Raw genomic sequence first — 26,463 nt, 5'->3', positions numbered from 1 at the left:
TAGATAGATATGATTAATATTAACCATGGATGATAATTGCTTTGCTTGATCAGATCAAAGACCATCTAGTGTAGTCCAACAGTAGACAGTCAGATGCCTCTTGGTAATTTATAAGCAGGACAGAAAGTGGAGGGCTATGTTGTCTCTCACTGGTACTTATTTTTCAAAACAGCTTTTCTAACTACACTCCAGGAAGAGAACAATTTCTATTTTTTTGTATTATCATGTAGCACGATAGCAAACTCCCTAAGCAACTCATTATATAGCTTCCTTTTCCTGTTCTGAATCAACAGTAGAGGAAACAGAAAACATATTCTATTCACTATTTCTAGAAACCATTTTAGAAAATTAAACACCATTTCTTAAATCACAATTATGTCTGTATTTATATATTTGCCACTTTATATTTATCTCAGGTCTTTCTAATGTTTTGAATTCAAAATACCACAGAGAATACATAGTTCAGTATATTTAAATGCTATATTACAGTATTTATTATTTATCTTTAATTATTTCTTAGTAATTCCTAACATGCAGTTAACCCATGTGCTGATCTACCATCTCTGTGATCTTTCTGTCATAGGGTATCCAACAACTGTACCTAATGTAATCTTCAGCATGGAAAAACTAAGCAAGGTCAGGCCTGATTAGTATAGTAGTTGGATGGAAGACCACCAGGAAATACCAGGGATGACGGCTACACTGGGAAGATGGCTATAGTATTGTTCCGTACTGTTGCAAAGAAATCTTAGATGAATCCCAGGAGTCAATCTCAACTGGAGTAAGACTTTATCTTAATATATTTCAATAGATTTGTATCCTGCCTTTTGTAAAGGAGCTCAAGGTAGCATATAGAGTGCTTCCTCCTTCTATTTTACCTCACAACAACCACACTGTGAGGTAGGTTGGGCTTAGAGAGAGTAACTGGCTCAAAGTCACCCAGGAAGCTTGCATGGCTGAGTGTGATATAGAACCTGGGTCTCCCAAGTGACAATCCAACACTTTATCAGCTTTGTTACGCATGTTGTTGTTTATTCGTTTAGTCGCTTCCGACTCTTCGTGACTTCATGGACCAGCCCACGCCAGAGCTTCCTGTCGGTCGTCAACACCCCCAGCTCCCCCAGGGACGAGTCTGTCACCTCTAGAATATCATCCATCCATCTTGCCCTTGGTCGGCCCCTCTTCCTTTTGCCTTCCACTCTCCCTAGCATCAGCATCTTCTCCAGGGTGTCCTGTCTTCTCATTATGTGGCCAAAGTATTTCAGTTTTGCCTTTAATATCAACTTCAAAATTACCTATGTCTGATTGCAACTGAAATACACTAAGGAGCAAGACATACATACATACATACAAACATACATCCCGCCTTTATTATTTTTATAAATAACTCAAGGCGGGGAACATGCCTAATACTCCTTCCTCCTATTTTCCCCATGACAACAACCCTGTGAGGTGGGTTGAGCTGAGAGTGACTGGCCCAAGGTTACCCAGCCGGCTTTCATGCCTAAGGCAGGACTAGAACTCACAGTCTCCTGGTTTCTAGCCCAGCACTTTAACCACTAGACCAAACTGGCTAACTCAGCAGTATTTAATATGTACAGTTTGGATCACATTGTGAATTCAGTTTGCCTTTCCTATTTTCCATCAGTTTAGAGAGATTCTTTCAGAGCTCTTCAATGGGCCTTGGGCTTTAGCATTCCAAGTGCGAACCGGTACCATGTGGTTAGACTGTTGGTCCACAGTCTTCAGGACACATATTAAAATACTTTCCCAGCCACAAAGCTCAATAGATAATAATGAACCGTTCACTACCTTTCAGCCTATAAACCCCACACAGTTTTAAGGACCTTTGCAGAGGGCTTAACCACTTTACATAACACAACCTACACACAGGCACTGCCATTCATCAGTATGCTCAAATAGAGGCAAGAGCTGCAAAATAAGGATCAGCGATGGAGACAGCCAATTTCATATCGCTTTTCTGTTGACTCAACGGCATTTCAAATCAGCCCTGGAGAAAGGCTCTCTGCTCAGGTAGGGAGGCAAAAATCGATCTCTAGGTGGTAGCAAAGAGTTGGAGGTCTCTCTTCTCTTTTCGTTGCTGCCACCTGGTGCTCGTCTGCTCTGGCTCAGGCCTTTTTGTCTTTCCACAGACGCCTATCAACAGCGGCTTGGTCCCGCGCCACCCAAGGACATCCGCTGCCTTTGGTGGCTCCCCTTTTATGAGTAGGAGATGTGCGAGCGCCCCACGACTACCCTCCCCACGCGCCGTTCACCCGAGCGCAAGCTATGCCCGACCTACTACACTCCTGCGCGCCAATTTCTCCCGGGAGCATCTAGACGCGCGGGAAATCGCTTGGGAGTTGGGATCTGGCCAGAAACGTGGAAGCAAAGCTGAATCTTGTTTCGGGAAAGCGGGGATTGCAACTGCAGGGAACATCTCGACCAGCTCTGCAGGCCTTTCTGCCAAGGACAGAAGGGACATAGAGCCATGCTGCTCCGGGCCCACGCAGCTGCTGCGCCACCCCTCCCGCGCCTCAGGAGGAAATGAGGAAAAGGAGGTCAGGCCGGCTCCTAACTTCACCTGCGGAGGAGGAATTTCTGAAGGGAGAAGCCGCAGCGGAAAGTTCTGGGCATCAGCGGAGGGGTAGCCTAGGCAACAAACTGAATCCGTGGGGCCGCCGTAGCGAAAGCAAGCGCTCAATGCCGTAATAGGTTATGTGCCAGTGACGTGAGACACAGAACGCCAAGAAGAGGATTAAAAAAAAAAACGCTTTTCCGTCTCTCCGCTGTCATGTGACGCATAGAACCTCTGCACCTAAAGGCGGGAGGGAAGTTTGGTTTGGCGCCGGTGGGGGGAATTACAGTAGGTTTTCTTTCAGCCCGGTGATTTTGTGCGTTGATACTTTTCCTTTGAAGGAAAAAACGTCTCTGAGCTTCATTGGCTTTTCCAGGCGGCAGGCGACCTTCTCTGGGCCGCACAGCAGCGGTGCCGGGACGCGCGGCGGTGCATCTCCCCAAATGCAGAGCAGCTGCTTTTGCTGCTTCATCGTCCTCGCTCTCTGGGCAGCTCAGCATCAAGAGGCTGGCCCTAAGGACGAGAAAGCCGCCCTATCTTAACCCTGGGAATGTTCCCAAAAGTGGCCTGCAAAAATCCGGACGATCACTAGATAATAGCAAAGAGACGCTGGGAAACCTCCTCTTGGCTATCTAGTAGACGTTCAGATTTTTACATCTGGGTACGGTTACATCTGAGATTGTTCTACTGATAAAATAGCTACCAATGAAATGATGCCTTGTCCTGAATATCTTGGCTCTGTTCAGGATTTTGCTTGTGTGGAAAAGGTGGTGTAAATCATAGTTGGAAAGAACCATTTGAAGCACTGACTCTGATTCCTCAGTGCCAGAATCCAGTTTAAAGCATCCCTGACAGATGGTTTGGGAACAAGCAGTAACCAGCTTTATGGATATGGGAGCTAAAACTTCAGTTCACAGAAGCTTTCAATAATGCAAGTGATCTGCCTAAGAGAAAAGCTTGGAAACCAATGGCTTGGTGTAGTGTATGAATCCCACCATTGTAAATAATTCATTGTTCAATGTGCCATTAGTTTGAAGGCTTAAGATGCACTTTCTTTCCCTGGCCAAATTCAGAGGCAAAGTGCCACTGAAGTTTTGCAATTTTGGCAGACATCCTGGGGCCTAGAATAAAGTGGCTCAGGATTGTTTGCAAGATTTGTGTTGGTTAGGGTTTCCCTTGACATTAAGTCCAGTCGTGTCCGACTCTAGGGGGCGGTGCTCATCTCCGTTTCAAAGTCGAAGAGCTGGCGTTTGTCCGTAGACACTTCCGTGGTCATGTGGCCGGCATGACTGAACGGAACGCCGTTACCTGCCCGCCGAAGCGGTACCTATTAATCTACTCACATTTGCATGTTTTCGAACTGCTAGGTTGGCAGGAGCTGGGACTAGCAACGGGAGCTCACCCTGTCACGCAGATTCGAACCGCCAATCAGCAAGCTCAGCAGCTCAGTGGTTTAACCCGCAGCGCCACCGCGTCCCCCTGTTGGTTACTCCTCAAATAAAGTGAAAGAAGTTGCCTGTATCTGCTTGCTTGCTGTCTTTGCTGGATGATGTAACAGAGTTGGTCATGAAAAGAGAATTTTGAGTTTAGCATGTCTAGTCAGAGAGAGGAAGAGAGCATGAATTGGAAGTGAACAAAATACAACTGTTCTTTGAAAGTTCAGTGGGCATGTCAGTTGCATTTTGTCACTGGGTGTTCCAGAGGCTGATAGTTGGGTTTGGATAATGTTTATTACATGTCTTTACCACTTCCCACTATTACACTATTCAGAGGCACAGACAAGCAAATGCAGGAATGAGATACTTTTTGCTGCATTGCATATTAAGCAGATATAGGCAGCTGCATGTATCTTCTGCCTGTAGCACAATGGATCCAGAGAACAATACAGAAGGTAGAGGAAACTACTGTCTTACCTTCCTTGCATGTTTTCCCATTCATTCTTAAAAACAGCAGAAATGAGAGAAGGAACAGGTACTGGGGAAGAGGTCCAAATATTTCTTTTGCTCTTTTCTAGTTCCTTTTGAAGAGCAGGGCAAAGGGGAGAAAACTGGTATTTACCATCTGATCACTTAAAATCACCAACCAGCTGCTTTTTCTTCTTTAGAAAAATGGTACTCTAAAAGAAAACTTCAGCAAAGGATCGTTACCTTGTCGTGGTGCTGGAGCTTGAGCACCTCAATGATGCCATGAGCTAAACCGTGAAGGGCCACCCAAGACGGGAAGGTCATGACAGAGAGGTCAGACTAAATGCGATCCCTGGGGAAGGTAATGGCAACCCACCTCAGTATTCTTGCCGCGAAAACTAAATGGATCAGTACAACCAGAGATATGTCGGTATACCATCGGAAGGTGAGACCCCCAGGTCGGAAGATGGTCAAAATGCTACTGGGGAGGAACAGAGGATGAGCTCAACTAGCCCCAGACGTGATGACGCAGCTAGCTCAAAGCCGAAAGGACGGCTAGCGGCCGACGGTGCTGGTGGTGAACGGCGAATCCGATGTTCTAAGGATCAACACACCATCGGAACCTGGAATGTAAGATCTATGAGCCAGGGCAAATTGGATGTGGTTATTGGTGAGATGTCAAGATTAAAGATAGACATTCTGGGCGTCAGTGAACTGAAATGGACTGGAATGGGCCACTTCACATCAAATGACCACCAGATCTACTACTGCGGACAAGAGGACCACAGAAGAAATGGAGTAGCCTTCATAATTAATAGTAAAGTGGCTAAAGCAGTGCTTGGATACAACCCAAAAAACGACAGAATGATCTCAATTCGAATTCAGGGCAAGCCATCTAACATCACAGTGATCCAAATATACGCCCCAACCACAAATGCTGAAGAAGCTGAAGTAGAGCAGTTCTATGAGGATCTGCAGCACCTACTGGACAACACGCCTAAAAGAGATGTCATTTTCATCACAGGAGACTGGAATGCTAAGGTGGGCAGTCAAATGACACCTCGAATTACAGGTAAGTATGGCCTGGGAGAACAAAACGAAGCAGGACACAGGCTGATAGAATTTTGCCAAGACAATTCACTCTGCATAACAAACACTCTCTTCCAACAACCTAAGAGACGGCTTTATACATGGACTTCACCAGATGGACAACACCGAAATCAGATTGATTACATCCTTTGCAGCCAAAGGTGGCGGACATCTGTACAGTCGGTAAAAACAAGGCCTGGAGCTGACTGTAGTTCAGATCACGAACTTCTTCTTGCACAATTTAGGATCAGACTAAAGAGATTAGGGAAGACCCACAGATCAGCTAGATATGAGCTCACTAATATTCCTAAGGAATATGCAGTGGAGGTGAAGAATAGATTTAAGGGACTGGACTTAGTAGATAGGGTCCCGGAAGAACTCTGGACAGAAGTTGGCAGCATTGTTCAGGAGGCGGCAACAAAATACATCCCAAAGAAAGAGAAAAGCAAGAAGGCAAAATGGCTGTCTGCTGAGACACTAGAAGTAGCCCAAGAAAGAAGGAAAGCAAAAGGCAACAGTGATAGGGGGAGATATGCCCAATTAAATGCAAAATTCCAGAGGTTAGCCAGAAGAGATAAGGAATTATTTTTAAACAAGCAATGCGCGGAAGTGGAAAAAGACAATAGAATAGGAAGGACAAGAGACCTCTTCCAGAAAATTAGAAACATTGGAGGTAAATTCCAGGCCAAAATGGGTATGATCAAAAACAAAGATGGCAAGGACCTAACAGAAGAAGAAGAGATCAAGAAAAGGTGGCAAGAATATACAGAAAACCTGTATAGGAAGGATAACAATATCGGGGATAGCTTTGACAGTGTGGTCGGTGAGCTAGAGCCAGACATCCTGAAGAGTGAGGTTGAGTGGGCCTTAAGAAGCATTGCTAATAACAAGGCAACAGGAGACGACGGCATCCCAGCTGAACTGTTCAAAATCTTGCAAGATGATGCTGTCAAGGTAATGCATGCTATATGCCAGCAAATTTGGAAAACACAAGAATGGCCATCAGACTGGAAAAAATCAACTTATATCCCCATACCAAAAAAGGGAAACACGAAAGAATGTTCAAACTATCGAACAGTGGCACTCATTTCACATGCCAGTAAGGTAATGCTCAAGATCCTGCAAGGTAGACTTCAGCAGTTCATGGAGCGAGAATTGCCAGATGTACAAGCTGGGTTTAGAAAAGGCAGAGGAACTAGAGACCAAATTGCCAATATCCGCTGGATAATGGAAAAAGCCAGGGAGTTTCAGAAAAACATCTATTTCTGTTTTATTGACTATTCTAAAGCCTTTGACTGTGTGGACCATAACAAATTGTGGCAAGTTCTTAGTGGTATGGGGATACCAAGTCATCTTGTATGCCTCCTGAAGAATCTGTATAACGACCAAGTAGCAACAGTAAGAACAGACCACGGAACAACAGACTGGTTTAAGATTGGGAAAGGAGTACGGCAGGGCTGTATACTCTCACCCTACCTATTCAACTTGTATGCAGAACACATCATGCGACAAGCTGGGCTTGAGGAATCCAAGGCTGGAGTTAAAATCTCTGGAAGAAACATTAACAATCTCAGATATGCAGATGATACCACTTTGATGGCTGAAAGTGAAGAGGAACTGAGGAGCCTTATGATGAAGGTGAAAGAAGAAAGTGCAAAAGCTGGTTTGCAGCTAAACCTCAAAAAAACCAAGATTATGGCAACCAGCTTGATTGATAACTGGCAAATAGAGGGAGAAAATGTAGAAGCAGTGAAAGACTTTGTATTCCTAGGTGCAAAGATTACTGCAGATGCTGACTGCAGTCAGGAAATCAGAAGACGCTTAATCCTTGGAAGAAGAGCAATGACAAATCTCGATAAAATAGTTAAGAGCAGAGACATCACACTGACAACAAAGGCCCGCATAGTTAAAGCAATGGTGTTCCCTGTAGTAACATATGGCTGCGAGAGCTGGACCATAAGGAAGGCTGAGCGAAGGAAGATCGATGCTTTTGAACTGTGGTGTTGGAGGAAAATTCTGAGAGTGCCTTGGACTGCAAGAAGATCCAACCAGTCCATCCTCCAGGAAATCAAGCCAGACTGCTCACTTGAGGGAATGATATTAAAGGCAAAACTGAAATACTTTGGCCACATCATGAGAAGACAGGACACCCTGGAGAAGATGCTGATGCTAGGGAGAGTGGAAGGCAAAAGGAAGAGGGGCCGACCAAGGGCAAGATGGATGGATGATATTCTAGAGGTGACGGACTCGTCCCTGGGGGAGCTGGGGGTGTTGACGACCGACAGGAAGCTCTGGCGTAGGCTGGTCCATGAAGTCACGAAGAGTCGGAAGCGACTAAACGAATAAACAACAACAACAAAAGAAAACTGTCTCTGTAGAAGGCCTGAAATGATACATGCATTAAATAAGGAAACCTGTTGAAAATGCTTATTTAACAACTTGTGTACTTCAGGCCAAATACTGTATAAATAGGAACAAATGACACAAAAGCAATGGAGTTGCATAACATTTCTCTCTATCCTCAGCTTAAAACAAAAAATGTACTCTGTCTTAATTGTGCCATTCTGGCCTCAAGCTTTTGGAGCTAGAAGGTTGCTGGGGCTTTGAGCAATTCCTTAAAGATTCCAGGACAGTACTGGTTATGGGTTAGGTTGTTTACCTGGTTATCTTTACTAAAACAAATTAACAACATGGCTGCATCCTAAATGGCTCAGGAGAGGCAGTCAGAACAAAGTGGAAGGATCTGGCAAAGTCCTTGGGAGGAAGGTTCAACTTGCCTTAGCATCTTTCTCCACTTACACTTAATCACAGTACAAACCCTGGAAACATCTTTTTTTCTGCCACATTCCTGTGACATTGCTTTCATCTCAACCTAATCTCAAGACCAAAGTAAGGACTGAGTCATCCTTAGTTGTACCAGTGTCAAAGCAGTATTTTCCCCCTTAAACTGAGCACCCAGTGACAGATGCAAAATGTGTAAAATCTATTATACTTCCTCCATTATGTCAGGGAATATCCAGTGGCCAGTGGTAGGTAGGATCAGAATGGTGCTTATGGACTGTTCTAGGCTGAAGTTCTTGGTTCCTGAGCATTGTTATCTGCTGCTATTTTGCTATTGTTTCCTTAAGGAGCTGGATTACTTGCCAGAGTTTGAAATAGTATAACAAGCCTAAATATTAGAACCGTCCCCCACACTTCTTGAAGAGGGTATGTTCATCTGGAAGCCATCAGGCCTATATAAAGAAAGAAAAAGGAAGGGAGGGAAATCAGAACTGTTGCTTCTGACTAAGCTCTCCTTGTAACTCGAATCTGTGTTTTTTTTTATAGGTTACTGTATTCAGTTTGGGCAACTATAGAATGGGATACAGAAAGAAAAGGACAGGAAGGAACCTAGAGATGACAGACAAAGTCCTACGGCCAGATCTGCAACCATTCCTCCTGCAGTGCCATGTTTGAAGTTCAGAAGATAGAGGGCAGCAATACTGGAGGAATCAACCAGCTGCTGTTTATCATTCACTACACAAGCAAATTCAGGACAGCACCATTGGCAGTGAGTCAAAATAGAGGCCATAAAGGCAAGATAGGGATCAGCGGTGGGGGCAGCATTTTTCATACTGGTATCATTTTCTGCTGATGGGTGGTTAAAACTTTGCCACAGGCAAAATCTCTTGGTATGTGCATTAGGGATTTGTTGTCTCTTGCAACAAACAGGAGGATACATTAAGCAGCAAGCAATAAGAAGAGATTACAGCCAATGTATGAATATCTTGTTCGTTTCTGGGCCTGATGCAGATGGCATGGGTTTTTCAGAAAGGGGACGATTTAGAACTCTGCATGTGGGGTACTACAGGTTCGTCCACCCTTAAAAAAATTCTCCTTTCAGTTTAATGCAGCTGGCGTTTCAGGTCTTCTATACAGACTCTCCCCCCACCCCCCCGTTAACATTCTGGAACTTCAGAAATGCCTTCTGAAATTGATTTCTTAGATATATTTTGACTGTAGGACTCTTTAGCACACAAACTATTGGGTGTTCTAAATGTCAAATTTATTCTGAAAAGATAAAATTATGAGAACTAAATATATAGAAAATAAATGAATTTCCTTGCCCATGGCTACTCTGTACTGTCCTGGCTTGTGGATGGTAGATTATAAAGTGAAAGTAAGTGTGTCTGTGTGTGTGTGTGTGAGAGAGAGAGGATTTTTTCTCCTAAAGATCCCAAAGATGATAACCATCTGTTGCCACTACACTCCCATTTTTAAACTAAATCTCTTGATCTTTTGATGTGTTATTTCTGAGTGCAAGAAGTGATAGCACCTAGCCAACCTTGACTAATTTTGAAAAAAAGTTAAGAAGGGTTGAATTTGGCTAATATTTGGATGGGAGATCTCCAGGCAATCTCAGGGCTGAAGGCTAGATTGGGAAGTCAGCAAAACAGCCTGCAAGAAGAGAATGGCAGACCATTTCCAATTGCTGCCAATATCAATATGCCTATACAGTCATCAAGAGTTAAGCTTAACTCAAGGGGTCTTTACTTTTTTATGAATACATTTTAATATTTATTCACAGCATTTCAGTGCAAAGAAAATAAAGATCCTAGCCTCCCTGGTCATAGCAGCTTTCAGCTATTTTCAGAACAAAAGCAGAGTATGTGTGTTACCTGGCAAAGAATTTGTTATGAGGGTCATGTGGCTTTAGGAGTTTTGCACCACTGTTCAATAAAACTATTTTGCTGAAGAAAACAAGTTCTTGTTTACGTTCCTGAATCCTTGGTTTTCTCATATGAAAATATCAAGACATTTTGTAAGTTAATCAAACTACGCTTGGTTTTGAAGATTTTTTTAAAAAAAATTCCTTGTCTAATTGGTTAAGGTTTTCATTGGTCCCCAATTTTACTTATTAAAGTATCTACATTAGTAGTTTTTTAAAAAAAATAGCAGGAACATATGTAGAATCAAAGGGCAAAATATGATTTATATATTATACGGTCCAAGTTTGAGCCATCTTCAAAGCGGCATTAGCCCAACTGCCAGATGTGAATCTGCCCCCCCCATCAGACTTTGCATTAACTAGATTACACTGAAAAAACCCCATACTTAATATATGCTACATATTGACTATATTATAAAATTGGTGGATCCAGGAGCAACGAAATAATTCAAAACTCAGTGACAAGGGAACTGCCTGTATGATCCTTACGGTCCTCTGCCTATGTAGTATCCTGAATAAATGAGGGTGGAAAGTTCAAGAACAGCCTTTCATTCTATTCATTCATACGCAATACAAGACATACCAAGCAACTATTAAATTTGTTTTTTTAAAATCTCTAATAGTAAAGCTTTTGAATGCAAGAGCTCACCGTATAAATTGTCCCATCCTGTCCATCTTCCCAGATGTCCTCCAGATGTGCTGGACAACAATTCTCATCATCCCCTTCCAGAATTCTATGCTAGATGGGTATAATAATTTAAAGCAGATGCCTCTTACTCTTTTAGCTGGTCGGCATATTTGGATATAGTTTTTAAAATTATTAAGAATTTTGATTACAACAGTAAAAACAAATACAAACTAAACTTAAAGAAAAAAGACTAGTAAGAAAGAATAAAAAGTGCAAGAAAAAAGAAAAAAAGATGGTAAAGAAAAAGATGTATGTATGTATGTATGTATGCATGTATGCCTTCAACCTTAATCACGACAAGTATAGACAAATTTAGTAACTCTTCACCCCCTATAAGGTTACAAACAGGTATGTCTTCATCCCATATCCCATCCCTTATCCACAAGCAAATCCATAAAGCATCAACTTTTTGTAAATCCAATAAGAAAACAATTTCCAGGTTTTTCTCTTGGTTTGTCATTTGTATTTCCCCTTTAATTTTTAAAACATCAGCCAGTTTCTTTTGTATATCCAATAAAGACAAATCATTCTCTTGGCCTGTCATTTGTATTTTCCACTTTTGGTACTTTGTCTTGTCAAACAAAATTTGTTCCACATCTGTCATTTCCTCATTGACATCTTTTGGACAATCTATCCATAGAATCAGACATCATTACTGACATTGTTGATATTTTAGCTACTAATTTCTGGCTCCATTCTTCAAAGGTCTCCTTTAATATTTCCAATGTTATGATGTTTTATTCATTTTGTAAGTCCCAGTTAACTGACAAAAGCTGGCTTGTATTCTTTTTCCTTCTACTTAGAATCTTTATTCCCCTCTAGTGTCCAGTTTCTAAAATCATAAAGTCGCTTATCTTTGTTATGAGCCAAGATAGCCAAAATGACTCGTTCCCATGAGAAGCTATTTTTTATCGTTAATTCCAAAATCTTATAGTAAAAGTCAATATTCCAGATTTAACTGGACATCCGTTTGTAACTTTATTAGATCAAAATCTTATTTAGCTTTTTGCTGTTTATTTCAAAATTTTTAAGTTCTTAAGCTTGTTATTAATTTTTCTTTTGTTCAGAGTTGAAGCTAAACTCATCTGGCGACTTTTCAAACTTGTTATTCCAAAGGTCTCTTATAGCTTTAAGATGGTTAATAGGCAATTTCTGAAAGTGATTAGAAAATGTGGCTTGCAAACTTAGTGTCCTTTAAAAGGCTCTGCCACTGTTTTGTGCAAGATGGCTAATCCCTTCATCTCCTGGCACTCAAACCTGTGGATAACCCCCTGTCCTGCGGTCTCCTTGCGAGGAGAAGCCATCTGGAGCACACGTAGGGGATCTTCTGTCCTCTTCTTATCTGGAGAGGTTCCAGAGAACCGGTCTACTCACTGGTTCTTTGCTGCAGTCGTTAGCTCTGCTTTTGTGGAGACGACTTCAGTTCACCATGCCTCCCCTGGAAGACCTGGTTGGCATATTTGGAATGTGGAGGTTGGGTGTGTGTTCTGGCTGTTGTGGAGTGGGAGCTTGTCCATTAACAAAATGACTGCATTGGTGGAGAGACCTTAAGCCTCCAAAGGAGAGATCCATAAGTATCAACTACAAGAAGGCTACCAACAAAATCTTACATCATAATAAAATACTTAGTCTTCAGTATGCTATAGGATTGTGATAGCTCTAACAAATTAAAAGCAATTGTTAACTGATCTTCCAGTGTGGCTACTAGTGACAGAGAAATACGCTATGAACTGATGCTTAAAATATAAAAAAGCATCAAAATGAATCCATCGTCAAATAAAATGCATAGGTCTTGCACGTTTTCTTAGATTTGTTAAGCATTGTATTTTATGTTTGACTATAATAGCAATACTATGGTACTTCATTAAAAAAAGTCCCTATGCTTATTTTTTAAAATATTTTATTACTAGAATTGTATTCAGCCCAAATTACAATGCTTTAAAACTGTGGGAAATTAGGGACAATAAGAGTTTGGCTAAAGCATCTGATTAGATTTCAGTATTTCAGGACTGAACTTGCCAATATGGGAAACAAGAGAGTATGATAATAAATTGTTGGCCATTTTCAAAGTGATTTTTTTTTTAACGCTAGAAACTTTATACAAGATGAAAAGCAAACAAACAGCAGTAAATGGAGAATTTTCCTTAAACGATCTCTATTCATAGCCAATGCTACTACTTCCTTACATGGCTGTGCAGTAAAAATAACACACAGCAGCTGCACCCAAAAAAAGCAGAGGAGGAGGAATAGGAGAAAAAGACTTGCTTAGCACACATGGTCAAGTTGTACAGAGCTCAGAATTTCCATTCGTTTTCTGGAAGACGTTCATTTTTTTATAAACAGCGGGGAAAATATGGAAATTCAATAAATTTTATTGGTGCAACTTAACTTTGACTTTCAAAGTGGAAGAGAGTAATGTAGGGTAAAGGAGCTTGTCCAAAAAGGAAATGCACCGCGCAGGACATGTTGGAATGAACTAACATCACACCTCTTCCTTACTATAAGAAGAAAATAAGTCCTCGACTGTTCCAGGACATCTGGCAATTCAATCGCTGAACCATCTGTATTGAGGTCAGCCTGGTATAAATGTTTTGCTCCTGAATTTGGTTAAATTTTCAGACTTTGATTTTGAATACATACAGAGCAAGGTATCATTAATATCTGTAAACACAGATCAGTATATCTGAGCAGTATTGTTGACCTATCCAGGACATTGAAAAATTAAAGATGAACAATTCCAGCCATTTCCTGAAAATCGTAGTTACTTAAAAAGAGAAAAACACTACAGGGAGCAAATATTGTTCATTAATTCTCAAGGGGAGTTTAAATGATCATTGTTATGCTATATTGTAGTATTTCAACCTAATAATCATCTAATGGGCTGAGATACAGTCCTCCTTTTATTCAAACAGAAAGTACTTCTGCTGGCTTCTAATGGAGGGAGGTAACCTTTTTTTCTGGTGATAGTTCCTCAGCCTCACGGAGGCCTGACCTTTTGGTGGGGAAGGAGACTTCAGAAATGTAGGAGGAATAGCGTTGGTATCTATCAGGATTCAAGTAGGGTGCACAACTCTCTTTACTACTTTTCTTGCACCCTCCTCAGATACAACGACAGGGAAGAAGCTACAGTCTCTGAAGAGCTCCACTGAGGAGTAACTTTAACCCACAGCACTCCTGGCATACACAGTAAATATATGAAAATATATATGGAGCAGAACGCCTTCTTGGAGCCCCAACATGTGCATTCCAGAGATGTTAGCTATTTGTTCTAGTCTATCAAAGCATGTATGCATGGTAACATTCTTTGAGGTTTCTGTGTGTTGCATTGCCTAGCAAGTATCAAGGCAAACCAGTCGATTGTGAACAAGAGTCAGCATGCAAATGCTCAAAAAGAGCAAATGCTCAAAAAGTAACACTGGTGGGCCATTACACATATCCTTTTTGAGTGGTGACTAGGCCATGACTGAGAAGGAGTTCCATTGAATTCAGCATGGTGCTTTAAAGGAGATTGTTTAGTGACACTGGATGGAAAACTGCTTCCTGAAAAAAAATCCTCTCAGCTCTTTTGCCGTCTTCTCTAGCCTGTTTCCTCACTATGCCAGTATCAAAGCTTGTCTGCTCTCATCTTTTAAATGAACTTGCTTCAAAATGCTGGCAGAAGTTTCAGTCATCCATTTCAGAGTCTTGCTTGGTTATTTTTAATCCTTCTGAAGCCTGGGAAATCAGAAATATAACTACTTTGAACAGACAAAAGAGCCAACTATAGCACAGGCTCTGAATTTGATTAGATAAAACAACAAAGAGGTTCTGTTAGGGCAGAGGCAGGAAGAACTGAGGTGGGTGGCAATATCTGTAATAACTCAAGGGAAATGTAGCCTCAAAGCACTCAAAAGTGGGTGTAAAAATAACATAAGCAATAGGCAACTTTCCCACATCTTGAGGTCCCTCTTCAGTCTAAAAAAATTCTTTGCTCTCACTCACTCACTCACTTTTGTTTGGGTACCTTTAAAGTATAATAAACAGCAGATGAATGAAAGTTTCTTCTGAAGATCTTTGGGAAGAGATTCTCACCAGTGTTCTGAAATCCATGTCTTAGGAAACAAGAATTTTTTTACAAGAGCACTTTTGGAACTGAAGTTCCAGAATCAAGATTATGTACAAGTTGTCACATGATTTAAATTGAATCAACCATTTAAAATTTGATATTTGCTTAGATATATGGAACAGGCAATATCTGGGTTTCAGGCCCATCATAGCTGAAGAATTTTTGGCTGATGAAAGCCAGTTGAAGAGAAGAATATCAGAGTGTCATGACCATGGTGGAGTTCTCATCTAGGAATATCTTGCCCTTTTCAGTGCTGGATTGGGAATCTTACTCTCATGCCAACTGATTAATCTGAGGAGGACTTTTGAGACCTACATAGGTAGTTCTTTAATTGTTGGAGAAGTTCTTTAACAGTGGGGAAGGTATATCTCTTTTTGCTACTGAATTACAACTTCCAGCAGCCTCAGTCAGCATGTTGGATGGTGAGGGATGCTGTGATGTTCAGCGACATCTAGAAGACAAAACTGTAGATATTTTTCTTTCACATTTGTTGATAGTTTAACGGGATCAAAGCTGAGTTTAATTTCTAAACTTCCCCCCCCCCCGCTAAGTGTGATTAGGAAAAATTGTGGCTGTCCACAAAGACATTTTAGATCTCTTTTTGATGGCTTTTATTCTGCGATTAATGTCCACCAATAGCTAACAATAACACAAAAATTACTTTTCTGTAAAAACTGTCAACTTCTGCAAACCTCAATGTTCAGCTGAGCAGCAAGACTGCTACCTTCTGAACACTAACTGAGGAGTAAGTTCTACTGAATGCCTTGCCCCTTATTTCTGAGCCCACACATACAGGATTGTGCTACCAGGGCAACCTTTCTACCTCAGGTGACTGGAAAAACAGTAAAATGGTGTACTCCTAGGCATATTTAAAAATAAACAGCAAGGATAATAGAAAAAATAAAGAATATCTACTATGCTAGGGGGTGGAACTGGGTAGAAAGAAGAGAATATATATTTTGAAGTGCTTGTTGTATTATCACCACACATCTTCAGTGCAAAAACAGTACTGTATTTGCCAGGACAGTATATTCCTGGGAGCTTGCTTAATCATTCTACAGTTTTCCTGATCTCTGTTGTAACTGGTACTAAATGACTTTCTATTAATACGTCTTGGTATATTAAGAAAAAAAAGTCAGAGTTTACTTCCGGCTTTATGGAGAGATGCCAAACTCAGTTGATTCCAATTCTTTCCCTCTCTCCTAACTAGTTTTACTTGAACTATCCCTTGTTCCCATTATTTTTTTCTTGAAACAGGGACTAAGTGTGATATTCTTATAAGGATCATACCTATGTTTTTAGGAGAAATCCAAATTAACGATTAAATAGCAATAGCAGGCATGGGGTACAAAAGTACAGTACTATGAATCACTGAAAATGGGAGATACTTTTCAATAGTCCCATGAAAGAGCATAAAAAGCATAAAACAAGGTGAATTATTTGGGCTATTTAATTTCCTTCCTTTCTCCCTTCCCTTCTTCCATGCTTTTAAAGATTTTTCTCCATATGATCAGTATTAATTCAGATTGCTTAGAACATTTGTCAGGTTTAATTGATTATACATTGCTTTATTGAAATTCCTTGAGCTATATCCCCAAATAGTTCTGTAATTTGCTCCAAAGCATAGAAAAACGTACATATGATTCTTATGCTTTTAAAAGTTGGGTTTTCTGGCCATTTGATATTTGATCTGACTCAGATACAGATTTCCCAGGACGTGCCTTTGAAAAATTAAGCATTCCTCACCATTGAAGACTCTGCACCTTTGAAGCTTTCTGGAGCACTGCTTTTGCTGAGTTGATGGATAAGGATAAATACCCTACACTTTTGTATGAAAATATGCACAGTAATTATTGTGGCCCTGATTGGCTGTCTGACTCATCCCTGGTGGTTTGGATGGCATGTGTGGGATTGTGTTTTGGACAGAGTACTCCAGAATAGTAACACTCCATCAAAAAATGCAGCAGCCCACCTGTACTGCAAATGGTTGCATAAGGTAAAACATATGTTGTCCAGCAGACCAAGTGCAGGGGGAAAGGCAAGGGCCATAACATGGCATGTGTGAGGATCTGTTTCTCTCCCCAGCTCTCTAGGATGATTTATTCATTACTAAATCATGTTTGATTTTATTTGATGCCAACAAAATCACTGCAACCAGATATTGTGGGAATAACACTAGAGGATATTTGATCTGAATAGAAAAATTATAATAGCAGGCATAATTTATAATGAAAAGCTAATGTTGCTTCTCCTTCTAATGTGTGATGTGGTTCAAAGTTTTAGACCTGATTTTTATTAACACAAAGTCGTCTCTGCACAATGCAGAGAAGATCTTCAAATGTGAGGGGTAGAAACGTTTCATTTTTTAAATTGCCACCTTTCCTCACAGTGATATGCAAGGTGTCCCATTTTCATCCTGTCAGAGCTGAAGGTTTGAATCTGGTAACTTTAGTTTAACTCTGACATTCATATATTTTGCACTAGCTTTCATATATACTGCAAACAAAATAACAACAACAACAACAACCACCACCACCTTTAATCTATTCATCCTAAATTACTAACAGAAAAGAAAAGCTTATAAAGCAGGAAAAGATTATCTTTTTAGACTTCCAAAATATACTCTAAAGTTTAGTGGCCACATCTTCCTAGAAAGGAAATATGGCATCGTATTTCTGGGAAAACTCTATATGCAGCAGGTAAACTCTTACAACTATTTTTTAAAAACCTATATTGGTTTTTGGTTCTCACCTTTAAAGCCCTACATGGCATGGGGCCAGGTTACCTGAGGGACCGCCTCTTCCCCATTACATCAGCCCGTCCCACCCAATTGTGCAGAGAGGGCATGCTGCGGACCCCGTCTCTAAGACAACTTTGGTTGGTGGGGTCCAGGAAGCGGGCCTTCTCTGCAGTAGCTCCCGCCTGTGGAACATGTTGCCCCCAAGGGTGAGATTGGCCCCTTTGCTCCTGGCCTTTCAGAGGAGTCTGAAGACCTGGTTCTGCCGCCTTGCTTGGGGCGGAGAGGGGAATAGATCTACATGGGGATGGCTGCTATAGACCACTCCTCCCACACTTGGACTGCTTTAGATTCTTGTGCCACTTGGACTTTTTTATTTTTTACTCTTATTTATATTATTTATTATTGTAATTTTATATTGTGGATTTTATGATCATTGTTTTAATTGATTACTGTAAACCGCCTGGAGTCCCCCGAAGGGAGGAGATGGGCGGGGACAAATTGGATAAATAAATAAATAAAATAAAATAAAATAAATATTCCCCAGTGTGAATGGATTGTAATTCAGTTTAGAGCATAATCCAACCGTCCTGATAAGATGCAATGAAGTGCAGTCACATTTTTCTTCCTGTAATTATCCCATGAAAGAACATTGGCTGCCATGGAGGTTAGCAGTGTTTCCTAATAGTACTAGTGAGACCACTGATCTAACCCTGGGTTTTGCAAGCAGCTTTGCACCTCTACTTATATTGGCTGGGCCACATGCACCAGTGGTTAGAATTTTATTAAAGGTCCCTGCTGAAGCACCTGCTGACCCAAAGGACTGTGTTGCATAAATGCCAATGTACTTTACAGTACCATTGTAGTACCAGGGATGTGCTGCATATCCCTGATCAAATTCCAAATATCTTCGGATAAAGAACCCCATGTAGCACAGCTACAAAGGATCTCAGCTGGAGACCTGGATCAATATCCTGTTTTAGCATAAGACAGTTTCACATATGTTCACATATTTACATTTACATTTCCATTTTATTTGTTTGTAAGGTTATATAGAGAATGTTTGAACAGGGACAACATCACAAAGTCCCATTATGTCCATTACTCAAGAATAATCCCCTTTTATATATATCCACGCAATATCTCACTCTCTGGAATATACTAGGATCACCATACACCTAATCCTTTTTTTCCTTCTATATTAAGAGAGGAATATACGTTAGCTGCAAGTACATAAGCCATGCACAATGCAAAGCACATCATGTTTGATTAGAAGGAACTTAAACTGAAACCCTTGCTGGGACTGGAATCTGGAACTAAAAACGTTGGAGAAGGATTGAGGTTCTTCAAGAATAAGTGAGAGAGTAAGTAAATTGGGCCAATTAAACCACTAAATGAAAAATCAGGAAGGACATTCACTCATAAAGCCCATTTGTGGCTGATGTAGTAATGCTTTAAATGTATAGGAAGCAAACAAGAGGAGCTTGATTGCTTACCACAGGAAGGCAACTTGGTTTTAATAGGTGTATCTGAGACCTGGCAGAACGATGCTTATGCAACCACTGAAGGATACAATTTGTTCTGGAGGTACAGAAAGAGTGAAAGAGAGAAGTGGTGGGGAGAGGGGATGGTGGGAAATCAATATAGGAGAAATGCACCAGAAGGCCATTGATGAACATAGGAAGAAAGGGATCTGTTTTCTGGCAATTGCAGAACGGACAAACTATTTGGCTGCCTACAAAGAGAGGATGCTAGAGATTTACAGGGCACTCCCATCCCTCCCACAACTTTTGGGTGGCTTGCTTTGAACCTCCTCTGCTTTACTGGGCAGCCTCCCATACCCCTGTACATGATCTGCAAGTTCAGTGCCTGATCTTGGGTGCCCAGTAAAGCAGGAGAGGCCACTTTATCATGCAGAGTCCCCATCCCAAGGATCAGCTGTTTTGCAGGTGGGAAGGTACTAGTTTTTGACCAGTGGTTCAACTCATGGGCTCGCCCACCTATCAAACCCATCTGCTAATTGTGATTGGTGGATGGTTTCTTGGTGACTGGTAACTTCAGGAAAAGGGGAGGGCAGGAGGGCCAGAGGGTTTAACTTAACATTTCCTGCACACCCTAAATGGGAACTTTGGTTGTTCAAGGATGGGCAGACAGTCCTTTAATTGAGCTGTTAAAGTTTAACTCCTCAAGCTTATGAACAGAAGGTGAGTACTGTGAATGCATGTTTTGGTGTGAGAAAAGACAACAAAGAGGGTATTATGGTACTTTTTAGTTGTCTGAAGGGGTCAGGTTCCATTTTCCATCATCCCAGAGACAAGACACAGAATCATGGGTTTACCTTACAGAAAGGTGGATTCAAAGTGACTTTTAGGAAAAGCTCCTAATAGTAAGAGCAGTTTGACAGTGGAGGGACACTGTTGGTGCTGTATTGTTGGATGTGTTCAAGCAGAGGCCATTGCAGCAATCTGTTGTGGATTTCTTAGTTTGGATTCCTGCACTGAAGAGTGGGTTGGACTGCATAGCCTGAATAATCCCTTCCAACTCTCTTCTGATAAACCCTTGATGAAATTTTTGTAGTGCTTAGGAACAATGGTATACTTTTTTTTGGTGTCTTTGAGTCAGTGTTGACTCCTGGGGACTGATTGGACAAGTCCCTGCAGTTTTCTTGGCAAGGTTCTTCAGAAGTGGTTTGCCCTTGCCTCCTTCCTAGGGCTGAAAGAGAAGGACTGGCTCAAGGTCGCCCAGCTGGCTTTGTGCCTAAGGCAGGACTGGAACTCACGGTCTCCCGGTTTCTAGCCTGATGCCTTAACTACTACACCAGACTGGCTCTCTAATAGTATTATAGAGCTCTAAAGTATACAGCTCTATAATATTAACACAGTAAAACATGAAATGGCTCTTTAGTTTCTGCCCATTTAGTTTACTTTAAGCTAAACATTTGCCAGTTTTAATATTATTCCTATTGATCTGTATATCTTATAATTTCTGATGTTCTTGTTCCGACTTGTCACACACTGCCCTTGTGTAGAAAAACTGGATTGCTGAGGATTATTCTCACATACATTTTCTTCTAATACTGTGACATGAAAAAAATTGTATTAGAAAACTCAAAACTATCTCTTCCCTTGAATGCTCACATACACATATGTTGTCTAAAGACTGATGCATGTTTGAATGTTTTATCAGTGAGTAATGGTATTAATTAATGTTATTAATAAGGGATGCGGTGGTGCTGCGGGTTAAACTGCTGAGCTTGCCAATTGGAAGGTCAGCGGTTCGAATCCGCGTGACAGAGTGAGCTCCCGTTGCTAGTCCCAGCTCCTGCCAACCTAGCAGTTCAAAAACATGCAAATGTGAGTAGATTAATAGGTACCGCTTCGGCGGGCAGGTAACGGCGTTCCGTTCAGTCATGCCGGCCACATGACCACGGAAGTGTCTACGGACAAACGCCGGCTCTTCGGCTTTGAAACAGAGATGAGCACCGCCCCCTAGAGTCGGACATGACTGGACTTAATGTCAAGGGAAACCTTTACCTTTACCTTTACCTAATGTTATTAATATTGTTACGTTTTCTCACCCCCTCCCCATAAAGTTGAATATTTCCAGTTTCACTGCGAAGCTCATCTACCACTATGCTAAATGGAAATGTCCTATAGGAATATGTCATTGTATTGAGCCAAGAAGCCAGCAGTATGAACGCACATATGGTATTGTTTGTACTCTGAAGTACGAAAGAACAAAACAAGTTAACAAATACAGATGGTTAAAATCAATAAGGGTGTTTAACAAAAACAAACAAAAATAGTTGTATGTAAACCAAACCCATTTGCCTTTTGCTCCTTTTGACCAGCAGAAAAGTACTGTTTTCTGAAGCTACAGCAGCTGCTTTCTTGTGGCAAATGTCCTGTGCGGGGGTCCTTCTGGGTGTTCAAGTCTCCACAGATGCTGATGGTTGTTCCTTCTTTTATTCTTACTTGCCTAATGATTTAATTTTTAAAAAAAGGCTGGATGCATCTTGGATCTGTGATTAATGGTTTGTACAGGACAAGAGAACTAGATTAGAGAAGTTTGAAAAAACACATTTCATCAGTGACTATAGTTTACAATTCATTTTTCAGTGAATTATATGTAATTTTTCACTACACTTTATAATCTACTGTGCAGTCCAAAGAGCTCCAAACAGTTTTCACAGAGTCTCTAGGATATCTCCATTACGTGAGGACATTTTCCCACCTTTATTTTAACAGGCTGAAAACCAACAGTGTAAGTCAGACTTCCCACTATCTCATGGGTACAAAGAAAGCATGGAGTGGGAGTCCATACTGTATTTTGTAACTTCACCATGCAGTTTTGGAGCATATGTGACTCCTGTTATTGAAAAGAAAAAAGAACACAACCAAGGGCTACCCTGGATCAGACTAAAGATCTGTTTAGCTCATCATTGTGTTTTCTATACTGAGTAACAAAATATCTAGAGGGAACTCACAAGCAAGGCGTAAGTGGAAAAGGCCTTCCTTCAGGTACTTCTCAGCGACTGATAGTCAAACAGATGGTCTTGATCTTTTTGCCACAAACAAAAAATAATTCCAGCTATTGGCTATGCAAGTGATTTCTTCTTTTAAAAGAAACTGGCTACCTGCCAGTCTGTGCACTGATGATTGTTAACAGCTCTTTTTGGATCAAGAGATATAGGAAAAAGAAATACTGATTTCTGAAATGATCATTTCTCCTTTTTAAATGTGATCATTGTGTGGTGCTCCATGGCCAAGATCTGGTTAAAGTTCTGCCTTGTCAACTACATGTGCATTATCCTCCAGACTGTAAATTGCTGGCATGCTAATGCTTTAGGTTAAAGGAACAATGGCCCAATTTAAGACTGAGCCTTGGGAAATTCCACTAAGGTAAGATTTAAGAAACACACATACCCACCCACCCCATACATACAGTGTTATGTTAGATGTCTATGATAATATATTTACATTCATACCCCACTGTAAGAAGAAAATTTAGAATAAATTGTCAAACCTGTATTGTCCATCTTAAGCAAAGATTGGGTTTCTAAGATTTATATAAACTTAATGTTCTGTTTGGTCCTAAGCCTGGGAAATCTGTAAACCAATATCTAGTAGCAATGTCATACTGTTCCAGAAGGCTTAAAAGAAAAATGTAGAAATAAATATCAGGGATTTTTTTTTATTGAGACATTAATCATATCACTTTGGGGTTAATCTCTTGAGCTGCACTGGGGTGGATGAGGTAATATTTGCACATGTTGAGGATAAGATAGAATAGAAATGGATGGGTGGGAGAATGGGATAGTAACATACCGTGAAGATTATGAGCCTGTTGGCTGAAGTCAGTATGAGCTGTGACTGACTAGTAATGTGTGAAAATGCCAGATTAGAATGGTTTTAATAGAGAATGTGATGCCCTTGGCGACTCCGGTTTTGCGTAGACTGTGCTGCAAAGAGGAGTGCTTGCAGAAATACTATGATAAGTAATTGAGGGTTTGATATAATGCTGAAAAACACTTACGGAGCCAGCACATATAAGGGATAAACTTTCAGCCTTGTCTCTATTGATTTACTTAGGAGTGTCAGCAAAAGTCCATGGAAGTGAGATGAAGATAAAGTGCCGTTAATCCAGTTTGCATGCATGTGGTACCGTGTTCCACCATTACAACATCATCTGTTCTTGATATTATGGAAACTGTGCATTTGCTTCAATGCACAGTTTAGCTCTATTAAACTCACATATCCTAAAGTGCTGATTTCACTGATGAACATTTAGCAAGCTGCAGTTCAACCAGATACTTGGCTATAATTTGCTTTGGGCTGAGGTCAACATTCAGTGGGTGTGCAAATATAACTGACAAAAAGGAATTTTGACTTTTAGATATGAAGGAGCAAATCCCATTTTCTTTTTAATGTCACGTCCTTCAAAACTGCTAATTCATTAGATGACAGTTACTGCTACTACAATGACTACTCATTGGTGTGTACCCATTAGAAAGTAACTTACAGATGTCAAATTTATGGACAAAGACTGACATTCCAGGACAATGCTTATCGGAAACACAGGAATGTGAATGACTTCTCAGATAATATTTCAAAATATACTCCACATTTACTTAGAGTTATAAAGAAGTAACTGAAAAAAAAAATTGGCGGGCCCTTTTTTGTGTGTGTGTTTGAGGTATCGCTGCTTTGTGATGGAGGAATAAGATATGTGATTTCAAAAAATACTTTGAGATATGTCTGTGTAGTTTGATTGCAAGAGTAGAAGGCATACATGTAACCACCTGGCATGAGCAAGCAGATACTAGTTCAGCGCATCCAGGTGCTTCCCAGCAGTGTAAACAATGCCTGTGGTCAAGCTCTCCTCATATTATAAATATGATACCTGAAACAGCATCTCTACTAGATTCTATCATATTGGCTGTATCTGATATTCTGTATAGGACTGGGTGAGAGGTAGCTCATAATCTGTTCAGACTTTTCTCTTCTGTGGGGACAGAGGACTTTATTCAATAGATGGATGGATTCCAGAGACCTCTTTGAAGTTCTTGTGGAATTATTCCACAGCATTTGCCAACTGTCCTGCTGAGGCTCAAGTCTCTGGCTGGAACAAAAAGATGACTCAGATGACCAAACTGCAAAGTTGTATCAGGCCCTTAGTATTCCATCCCAGCTGTGGAATTTCCTCTAAAAGGCCTTAGACTTGCCCTATCAGTACTTGCATTTAATTGGTTGTTGAATAATTTTTTTTCAATGCAGCCCTTAATTGAGATCAAGGGAGAATCTACATTGGAGTCTTCATTTGTTTAAAAGGTGCTACAGTACATGTGCATATGCATATGCCTTTCTCATATGCATTTACTGTTTTGTGGTTGCACAATGGTGCAGAACCTGTTGCAGTCCATGCTGCCAAGCGTGCTGTATTTTGAGTGTGGGAGTAACCGGCAGAGTTTGAAAGATCAGATATGCTTTATAATTTGTATTTACAGCTGGATCACATGCCATATGGCATAAATATAGTGTTACGATTGTGGACGAAGTAGAAGATTATGCAGTCATTTCAGGCTCCTTAAAAATATTCCAGTAAATATATAGAAATTGCTGCATGCAGAAATACTTAACGTAGATAAATGAATGAATAAATAACACAAAACAGTCTGTGGATTGGCACATTAATTGGAATGAGGGTTGATATACTAATAAGGCATGCTCTGGATGGCCACAACTAAGGATAATAAGATCCCATGCAAATGGAGCTTCTTGTTTTCTTTCTGTAACAGTAGCTGCTACTTACTAGCTTGGGAGTTGCTTTGAAAAACCACCCAAGTTGCCATACCAGCTCTGGAGATGACACCCATTCCTTTTTCATCCAAGTGCAAATGAGGCAGTGGATATTTTGAGCTGGTGCCAGTATGGCAAAGCACTGACGGAAGCTTAATTAACAGACTGAATCCAGACAAGGCAGAAATAGTTCATGGGCTGTTCATTTGCTCAGCTAATTGGTATTAAATCTGTTTTAAATCAGGGAATTGCACTTTCTGAAAGAACCAGGTTAGTATTTGGGGAGTGGTTTTAAATCCACCATATGGCTTGAAGCCTCAAAGCATCTTTTGTCAGCTTTAGTTGATACAGTAGCTGTGATCAGACATAGCCTTTTGAGAATTATCCTGGTAAGGTTCTCAGCCCAATGACGGAAATTTGTTTTATAACAATTTGAAAATTGTTCAGGGCAGTGAGCATATTCGTTCATAGGTAATGTTCCATGGATCCCAGTCATCCCATAAATGCTTTGCCATCTGCAGTGGCCCCAGTTCAAAGTTCTGTCACTAACTTTTGAAATTCTAAATTGCTTAGCCAGATTACCTGAAGATTGATACTGCTCCTTCCTTAAGCTTTTCATGGAGGCCCTTTTCCAGGTTGGGCTAGCTAAAAAAATAAGACAGGTAGCTACTAGGGAGAGGTCTTGTAAGTTGCGACACCCTGGTTATGTAACACGCTTTCCAAAGAGACTTCCAGGATATGGCCTTTTTATTATCAGATCTAAGATTTTCCCCTGAATTTTCTAAGCTTGTTAATTATGTATTTAGTGCATTTTTAAAAATCTTAGCATTAATTATTTTTTGTCCTATGTTGGTTTTAGGCTGGTTTTTAAAAATGTTTGTGTCAATTTCTGCAAGTTGTGAAACATAAGAAAATAATTATTTATCGCATGAAGCAGATTGTGAAAATTCCACATGGAATAGTGTGATAGAATCTATCATGTGTAATTTCAGATCGAAATGGTTTTATTTTCCAATACTTTTTCCTAGCTCCAGATGCAGCTCCTCGTGCTTCAGCTCTTTATATCTTCTTCAGCTCTTTACATCTTATTGACTACTAGGGTCTTCGTTTCTGCTCTGCTTTTCTTTCATCAGAATAATTATATTCTTATTTTCTCTTCTTCAGCCCAATTCCCACAGGAGGAATAGAGTACCTGCTCCTTTTCCTTACCTTGAGGACAGTAAGGTCAGAGATAATGGCTTTTTATCAATCAGAAGGAGTCTGGTAGCACCTTTTCTGACTAACACATTTAATTAAAAGGCATACACTTTTGTCAGCTGCAGTTCACTTCATCATATGCAGTCTGATACTTTTAAT

General features: G+C 40.6%; 1 protein-coding gene across 1 annotated transcript in view; it reads right to left on the bottom strand.

Annotated features, from left to right (window-relative positions):
* The window catches only part of CEP162 (centrosomal protein 162), a 49,835-nt gene extending 47,158 nt beyond the window's left edge, over positions 1–2,677 (bottom strand). The window contains exon 1 of the mRNA XM_063297563.1: positions 2,585–2,677. The gene's annotated coding sequence lies outside the window, so the exon portion shown is untranslated. The remainder of the gene's footprint in view (positions 1–2,584) is intronic.
* Between the last annotated feature and the right edge of the window lie 23,786 nt (positions 2,678–26,463).

Source organism: Candoia aspera, chromosome 1 (genome assembly GCF_035149785.1).
Source record: "Candoia aspera isolate rCanAsp1 chromosome 1, rCanAsp1.hap2, whole genome shotgun sequence".
Lineage (NCBI taxonomy): Eukaryota > Metazoa > Chordata > Lepidosauria > Squamata > Boidae > Candoia > Candoia aspera.
The sequence above is the reverse complement of the archived record's forward strand: the minus strand, read 5'-3'. Positions and strand labels throughout refer to the sequence as shown.